Source organism: Triticum dicoccoides, chromosome 1A, assembly GCF_002162155.2.
Source record: "Triticum dicoccoides isolate Atlit2015 ecotype Zavitan chromosome 1A, WEW_v2.0, whole genome shotgun sequence".
In the NCBI taxonomy this organism is placed as follows: domain Eukaryota; kingdom Viridiplantae; phylum Streptophyta; class Magnoliopsida; order Poales; family Poaceae; genus Triticum; species Triticum dicoccoides.
The window spans coordinates 177,426,145-177,434,816 of record NC_041380.1 but is presented as its reverse complement, the minus strand read 5'-3'; positions in this window follow the sequence as shown (position 1 = coordinate 177,434,816).

Genomic DNA, 8,672 nt, shown 5'->3' with positions numbered 1-8,672 from the left:
CGTAGTGCACCATTACTAGTTTAAACTAGTAATGGCGCACTATGCCATGGTGCGCCATTAGTAGTTTTGCAAAAAAAGAATAAAAAAAATACAGTAGTGGCGTACTGTGTGGCTGGTGCGCCATTACTAGTTAGAACTAGCAATGGCGCACTTTTCCTGGATGCGCCATTAGTATGTTTGGAAAAATGAAAAAAAATTGTTACTAGTGGCGCACCGTGTGTCTAGTGCGCCATTAGTATATAGTAGTGGCGCACCACTTGTCTGGTGCGCCATTAGTATCAATTTCATCTATAGCCCTTTTCCTAGTAGTGCCGCCTCGCTGGTGCTCCGCCGGACTCCGGCACTACTCGCCGCCCCATCACCTCGGCTTTCACGCTGCCCCGCGGCCACGCTCCTCCGCCGCCTCGCCGTCGCCTACCAACGCCGCGCCCGCCCTGACGACCTCGCCGCGCCGCCCTTCACGCCCTCCGCCGCGAATCGTCCTCCTCGCCGCCGCCGTGCTCTGCATCGCTGGCATCCCGCTACCGCTCGCCGACCGGATCGGATCAAGAGGATCCCGATCCAGCCGGCGCCCGTTGACCCCGCACCCGGATGGCCCCGTCCTGGATCCACAGACCCCCCACACCAAACGGCCTCCCACACCGCTCCGTCCGATTTGCCGCGAGGTCCAATTTTTCACTAAGTCCCTGAGATTGTTACATCCTGGTGCTCTGTTCATCATGCCATAACTTCTTGAGTGATGCTCCGTTTTGCATGCATGGTATATCAAAATGTTCATCAGGATGTGATTTTCATTTTGTTCCATTGTGGCATGCTTGTTTGAGTCCATCTTGATGCCCAAATCGTTGATGCAAGAGTGCTATAAATTGTTAGGTGCTGTTACGTACCAGATGATTTGTCATTTTTGCCACATTTGTTGCGTGCTGCATATGGGCATGAGTCTACATGTATTTTGATCTATGCCATGCCATCTTTACAGTGGTGCTTGCCATGTATTTTTGTGATATTTGTGGTGACTAGCACAAGCATGCAAAGTAACCTTCGTGATATTGTTGATTTCAGGATCTCAGGATTTCGACCAAGTCATTGTCTGCTGTTATTTTTATGCCATGTATCCATGATGCTACAGAGTGATCCATGCTTGTTTTGAGTATCTTCAGTAAGTATGATTTGGACATATGGTTGTGCTCTATCCATCCATGCCCCTGTTTGTAATTACGGAGTGCCCTAGCATGACTTAATCTTGTTCTACTTTTTCTATAAAATGTTCCTAGCAGATTGTTTACATGTTAATCAATTTTGCCATGGTTATTGTAGTTGATCCAAGCATGATAGTTCTTGCCATGGTTAGCTTCATGAACATGCCATCTTGCTGATGCTATGCTTATCTTGTCATTCAATGGCTTGTGTTGAGTGAATCGAGCTCGCAAATATGCCTTCATAACTCTATTTTTGCCATGCTCGGTTTTCTGCTAAGTCTGAATCTTTTAACGAAACTTTCTATGTTTACATGGGTGCCATCATATTTTTTGTGCCTTTTTGGCTCATGATCAGTAAGGGACTTTTGTTTTATGCTTTGAGTAGATTCATGTCATGCCTTTGTTTGCTACGATATGTTCCTGTAGCATGTTGTTCTTGCTCTAAACATGTCTTCCTGATGTTAATTCCTGGCATGTTGATATTTTCACTAAGTCTGTGATGCTGATATCTTTTGCACTATTGGCATGCTTGTTTGAACCTGTTCTAGTGTGTTTTAGCCGTATCTCAGTGTTCATCTTTTGTCAAGCATCTTGAGTATATCACTACCATGTGCTTTGTTGCTATGTTGGAGTGCAGTAGCTTAGTTTCTTGTTGCATTCGATATGGCATCGTGCTGTTAATCGCAGAATTGTGCCATTCTTGTTTTGCTTTCCATTTGCAAACCGTGCATCTGATTCCGGTGATCTTTATATTGATTTCGACTGAAATCATCTCATCTTTCCAGCAGCACTCTTGGATTGCCAAGTTGATGCCTTGATCAATCTTTTCCTTACGGAGCACGCATATGCATTGCATATCACATCCCGCATGTCATGCCATGTTTTGCATCATGTTGTTTGTGCGTTGCACCGTGGTTGATTGTTGGTTCCTTTGCTTGTGTTCCTGCCTTGGGTAGAGCCGGGAGATGAGTTCATGATCGAGGAACCCGTTGAGTACGCTTACAAGGATCAAGCTTTCGTCAACTCGGAGAACTTTGCAGGCAAGATGACCATACCCTCGAAATCACTTCTATCTTTGCTTGCTAGTTGTTCGCTCTATTGCTATGCGCGATACCTACCACCTGCTATATCATGCCCCCCATATTGCCATGTCAAGTCTCTAACCCACCCTTCCTAGCAAACCGTTGTTTGGCTATGTTACCGCTTTGCTCAACCCCTCTTATAGCGTTGCTAGTTGCAGGTGAAGATGGAGTTTGTTCCTTGTTGGAACATGGTTATTTGTTGGGATATCATTATTATATCTTGTTTACTTTAATGCATCCATATACTTGGTAAAGGGTGGAAGGATCGGCCTTATGCCTGGTGTTTTGTTCCACACTTGCCGCCCTAGTTTCCGTCATACCGGTGTTATGTTCCTTGATTTTGCGTTCCTTACGCGGTTGGCTTATAATGGGAACCCCTTGAAAATTCACTTTGAATAAAACTCCTCCAGCAAGGCCCAACCTTGGTTTTACCATTTGCCACCTGAGCCTTTTTCCCTTGGGTTCTGCAGACTCAAGGGTCATCTTTATTCTAAACCCCCGGGCCAGTGCTCCTCTGAGTGTTGGTCCAACCTAGAGCATCGTGCGGGACCGTTCCTTGGCAACTTGGGTTATGTTGGTACCTGTACGCTTAGCTTATCTGGTGTGCCCTAAGAACGAGATATGTGCAGCTCCTATCGGGATTTGTCGGCACAACAGGTGGTCTTGCTGGTCTTGTTTTATCATTGTCGAAATGTCTTGTAACCGGGATTCCGAGACTGATCGGGTCTTCCCGGGAGAAGGAATATCCTTCATTGACCATGAGAGCTTGTGATGGGATAAGTTGGGACACCCCTGCAAGGTTTGAACTTTCAAAAGACGTGCCCGCGGTTATGGGCAGATGGGAATTTGTTAATGTCCGGTTGTAGAGAAGTTGTCACTTAATTTAATTAAAATGAATCAACCGCATGTGTTGCCGTGATGGTCTCTTTTCGGCGGAGTCCGGGAAGAGAACACGGTCTCGTGTTATGCTTGAACATAAGTAGTTTCAGGATCACTTCTTGATCATTTTAGCTTCTAACTGTGATTTTCTTCTCTTCTCGCTTTCTTTTGCGTAAGTTAGCCACCATACATGCTAGTGCTTGCTGCAGCTCCACGTCACTACCCCTTTCCTACCTTTAAGCTTAAATAGTCTTGATCGCGAGGGTGTGAGATTGCTGAGTCCCCGTGACTCACAGATACTACCAAACATATGCAGGTGCCGATGATGCCAGTGCAGGGGATGCTACCGAACTCAATTGGGAGTTTGATGAGGATTCAGGACGTTACTATGTTTCTTTTTCGGATGATCAGTAGAGGAGCCTAGTTGGGGCGATCGGGGATCTAACAATTGGGGTTGTATTTTCTTTATTGTGGTTCTGTAGTCGGACCTTGATTGTATTCTGGATGATGTATGATATTTATGTATTGTTTGAAGTGGCGATTGTAAGCCAACTCTTTATCCCTTTCTTATTCAGTACATGGGATGTGTAAAGGTTACCCCTATTGCGACATGCCTACCATGCGGTTATGCCTCTAAGTCGTGCTCCAACACGTGGGACATATAGTCGCATCGTGGGTGTTACAACTTGGTAATCAGAGCATTCCCCGACTTAGGAGCCCCCTGCTTGATCGAATCGCTAACGTTGTTGAGTCTAGAAAAATATGTTTTGAGTCTTAGGATTATATATATCAGAGAGTAGGATTCTTTTTACTCCTCAGTCCCTTCGTCGCTCTGGTGAGGCCTCCTGACGTAGAGTTTTGACTCTTCTCTCCTCAAATTTCACTAAAAAAAATTAGGATCACGCGGGTATCTTGGAATCATTCCGATGTTTTTGTGACGAGAACATTGTTCTTGGTGCCTCCTGACATTTAGGGGTTGTGGCAGTGTCCCGGGGAGTTGAGCTCTGAGGTGTTGTCGTCACAATATTATCGTTGCAGTTCTGGAATACCTGAGTTCGCCGACATCGAAAATCTCCTTGATGCAGTTGTTGGTGAGATAACCTCAACGCCACCCAGTACATGGGCGGGACTCCGGGAGTATTGCCATAACTCGTATAACGGATGTTTTTCGAAGGTTGAGGTACACGATTTCCGAAGGTTTCTTGGTTACGTGTTGAAGGATGGATACAGCTGGATGTAGGATTTGCAAGTTTGGGTGAGATATTATGCTTTCCCTGTATCCCCAACACCTGATTGCATAACCAGAAAGTTTCGGGAGTTTATAAGTGGGAATTCAATTAGCTCGTAGGAATTCTTTCAGACAGACACATGATACGATATGGGATCTATCATATGTTTGTTTCGGGCTTATTCTGCAAGCCAATCCTTTGTTTTGTTTTGATTGTGGTATTCGAGTTGCTTCGAAGTCAAGTGTTGATTCCATACCTTTCCTAAGCGGTGTTCTCATGTTCCTATGTGAATACAAATCCTTCTTGATCTTCGAGTTTGCCAACTCAATTTCTTCTGAACCGGCGTGCTTCTCTTCAAGTGGATCCGATCATTTTAACATCCGCAAGATCACCTATCGGTTTTCCCAACGTTGTTCATTTCATCTGTCCCCAAGTTGCATTTGTTTTCCCGCCCTCCCACCCTTTTTCTTCAAGGACTCGGATTTCTTAATCAAGTATCCATCTTATGGATGTGAAGTGTCTCCATTCTTTTCCGTCTATGTTCTTATCGGGTGATCCTCGGGAAGATACTAAGGGAGCTTCGAGTTTATTATTCTTCGTTCTTTTTCTTCTTCGATGGATTCAATTCAAGCTTTCGGAGTTGATCATATTTTTTTCCTTATTTCAAATGTTTTTCTCATACCGGTTCACACCCCTAATCATTCACCTCCCGCTATTCTTTTGTTCCGGAGTGTTGAAGATAGCTCAGGAGATTCGTGTTTTCATTCCTAATCTGTTCAAGATATCTCGAGGTTGTTATCTCATTCAAGCTATTTTATTCAACCGGTGCAATCTCTCTTCAAATCTTTCAACGATGTATCCTTTGAGTGGGCCCTAACCCACAGGTCTTTCCCAGGATCTTACTTGACTCTTCTAATTTTCCCGGAGCTATCCTCAAATTTTCTCAAAGCTTGACGTAAGAATGAGTTGTCATCGGTAAAATACCTTTCTCCAAGATCTTTCAAATTCTTTTCCTTGTTGTTTCAACCTTTCTCTTCTTCATTATTCCGGAGTATCTCAACAATTCATGGTGGTGTTTCTAATCGTCATTCTCAACATTGGAAGACCGAAGAAGATTGTTCTCTCAATATTGCTCCATTCTCTTCAAGATTCATGGTTCTAGCTAGTTGCCATCCTCTCATAATTCTTTTGATTGTGAGAATTATTTTCATCCATCCGAAGCATTTCATGAGTTGTGTTCATTTCTTTCCTCCAGAGCCCATCATTTCAGAAGATTTATTCATTCCAGCGTTCAGCTCTCATTCTCCAAATCTTACCGGTGCATCATTCAAGTATTATCTAATCAGTTCATGATCTCTCCGTTCTCATGTATCTAAATCCCCTCAAGTATCTTCATTCGTTTTCCAATTCTTCCTGGTGATTTGTGCCTTTGCTACTTTCATTCTTACGGTGGTACGATCAAGATTTCTCTTTGTTCGTTATCGCATTGATGCATTCGTATTTTTTTCCAAACCCTACCGGTGGATCATTGAAGACCTTCTCAAGCTTGCGCCATATGTATCTTAATCCTTTCTACGAGAATAAGTTGCATGCAATCCATTGCTTGTCATCAATTTAGTTCATGAAGGATAAGCATAATGTAATTCTTATTCTTGTTTCATCGAGTATATTCGACTCCTTATTCCAGAGGCTCATCAAATTCTTGATTTCATTTGTTCATCTTTCTTTTCCGGAGTTCTAGGTTTTCCGCTTTATCTCATCGCAAAGCTCCATCTAAATCATCGCAAGGCTTCACCTTGTGGTTTCGACTTCTCTTTCTTTCGTTTTTCTTTTTTTTACCGGAGATCTTCATGGAGGCTCTACATGATGCCTCACAAAAGATTTAATTCCGTCTCGAAGTGTTCATCGAGATTCTTTTCAAAGGAGCTCAAGCATTCTTCATCTTGCATTCCGAAGTGAAATTCTTTTACATTATCTTTTGAGGTCGTGTTATGTCATTTGTGACAATTTCCTTCATGTTTCATGATTCAAAAGTTGGAATGAGATATTTAAACCCATCTTTTTCTTCCTTGGAGTTATCTTGGTATAGATTTCACCTAAAGCCTTTCTTTGGGAATGTTGACATTATGGTGCTTATTTATGATCCAATTTGTTGATCTCAATCCAATCTTTCGTTTCCGTAGCGGCAGAATTTCGCCTCAATTTTGAGAAGTTTTCCATAAGCCCTCTACAAGCTTGTTCTTTTCGTTGTTGGTTTTCCAACAACTCCGTTATAACTTTCTTGGAAGGGTGATCTCCAAGCTCACTTGCGGGATAAGTTGGCCTTTTCTTCTCCATCCTTTCATTTCAATGATCTATATTCTTTCTTCTTTCGGAGGCATTGTGATGTTTCTCTCTTCACTCATCATCTCGAAGTATGAGGATTGTGTTCTTTTCATGCTTATCCTATTAACCGGAGTGTTGTGGCCTCTGCTCAAATTCTTTTCATCTTTTCAAGTATGGCATCTCTTTTCAACCGGAGTGCTGTCCAAATTTGTTCTTCCTTGTTCCTCTTTTCTAACGGACTGTTTTCAACTTTTTTCATCCTCGTTGATTTCTTTCTTTCAATTTGATCAACCTCTCAAGGTTCCTTGGTTTCACTCATTTGTCAAAGAAGCAACTTAGTTTTACCTCTTATATTCATCTTCCTTTTCCCTCTGGTGACATCCTAGATCTCGGGACGAGATCCTTTCGTAGTGGTGGAGTGTTGTAACGCCCCGGATACAACTTTCCATATTTGTACTCTGGCTCTTGCCATTTTCGGCTCTAAGTTATGAGTTTCCCTTCATGGTTGGGTTTGTCTTCGTTTCGCATTTTCTTCATGTCATGCATTCCATATCATGTAATCATGTGCATCGCATTTGCATACGTGTTCGTCTCATGCATCCGAGCATTTTCCCCGTTGTCGTTTTGCAATCCGACACTCCTACGTCCTCCGGCGCCCCCTTTTGCCTCTTTTCGTGAGCGGGTGTTAAACTTTCTCGGTATGGACCGAGATTTGCCAAGCGGCCTTGGTACACCACCGGTAGACCGCCTATCAAGTTTCGAGCCATTTGGAGTCCATTTGATACTCCAACAGTTAACCGGGGAACCGTAAAGGCCTCGTGTGTGTTGCAGCCCAACACCCCTCCAAAGTGGCCCAATAACCCTTCCAAACCTCTTCCATGTCCTCCGCTGTCGGATCACGATCGTGTGGGCAAAAACTACACTCCATTTGGACACTCCTACCTCCTACTACCTATATATGTGTGTCTCCCTCTGAAAATTCGCGGTGCAAACCCTAGCATCTTCCTCCTCGCGCCGCCGGACAAAACTTCCCACCTCCGGACATGTCCGCACCGCCGTCCGCGTCCAACCAGGAGGCGACACGTCACCCTCTCTCTCTCCCCCGCCGCCGCAGCCCGCCGGGGCTCATATCTGGCCCGCCTCCGGGCCGAACCGAGCCTGCACCGCCGCCGCGCAGCCCGCGCACGCCCGCTCCCGCGCCCCGCCGCCTCGCCGGTGCTCCGCTGGACTCCGTCACCACTCGCCGCCCCATCACCTCGGCTTTCACGCTGCCCCGCACCCATGCTCCTCTGCCGCCTCGCCATCGCCTACCAACGCCGCGCCCGCCCTGACGACCTCGCCGCACCGCCCTTCGCGCCCTCCGTCGCGACTCGTCCTCCCTGCCGCCGCCATGCTCCGCATCGACGGTGTCCCACCGCCGCTCGCCGTCCGGATCGGATCGGGAGGATCTCGATCCAGTCGGCGCCTGTTGACCCCGTGCCCGGATGGCCCCGTCCTGGATCCGCAGATCCCCCACACAAAACGGCCTCCCGCACCACTCCGTCCGATTTTCCGTGAGGTCCAATTTTTCACTAAGTCCCTGAGATTGTTACATTCTGGTGCTCTGTTCATCATGCCATAATTTCTTGTGTGATGCTCCGTTTTGCATGCATGATATATCAAAAATGTTCATCAGGATGTGCTCTTCATTTTGTTCCATTGTGGCATGCTTGTTTGAGTCCATCTTGATGTCCAAATCGTTGATGCAAGAGTGCTATAAATTGTTAGGTGCTGTTACGTAGCAGATTATGATGATTTGTCATTTTTTCCACATTTGTTGTGTGCTGCATATGGGCATGAGCTCTACATGTATTTTGATCTATGCCATGCCATCTTTACAGGGGTGCTTGCCATGTATTTTTGTGATCTTTGTGGTGACTAGAACAAGCATGCAAAGTAGCCTTCGTGATATTGTTGAT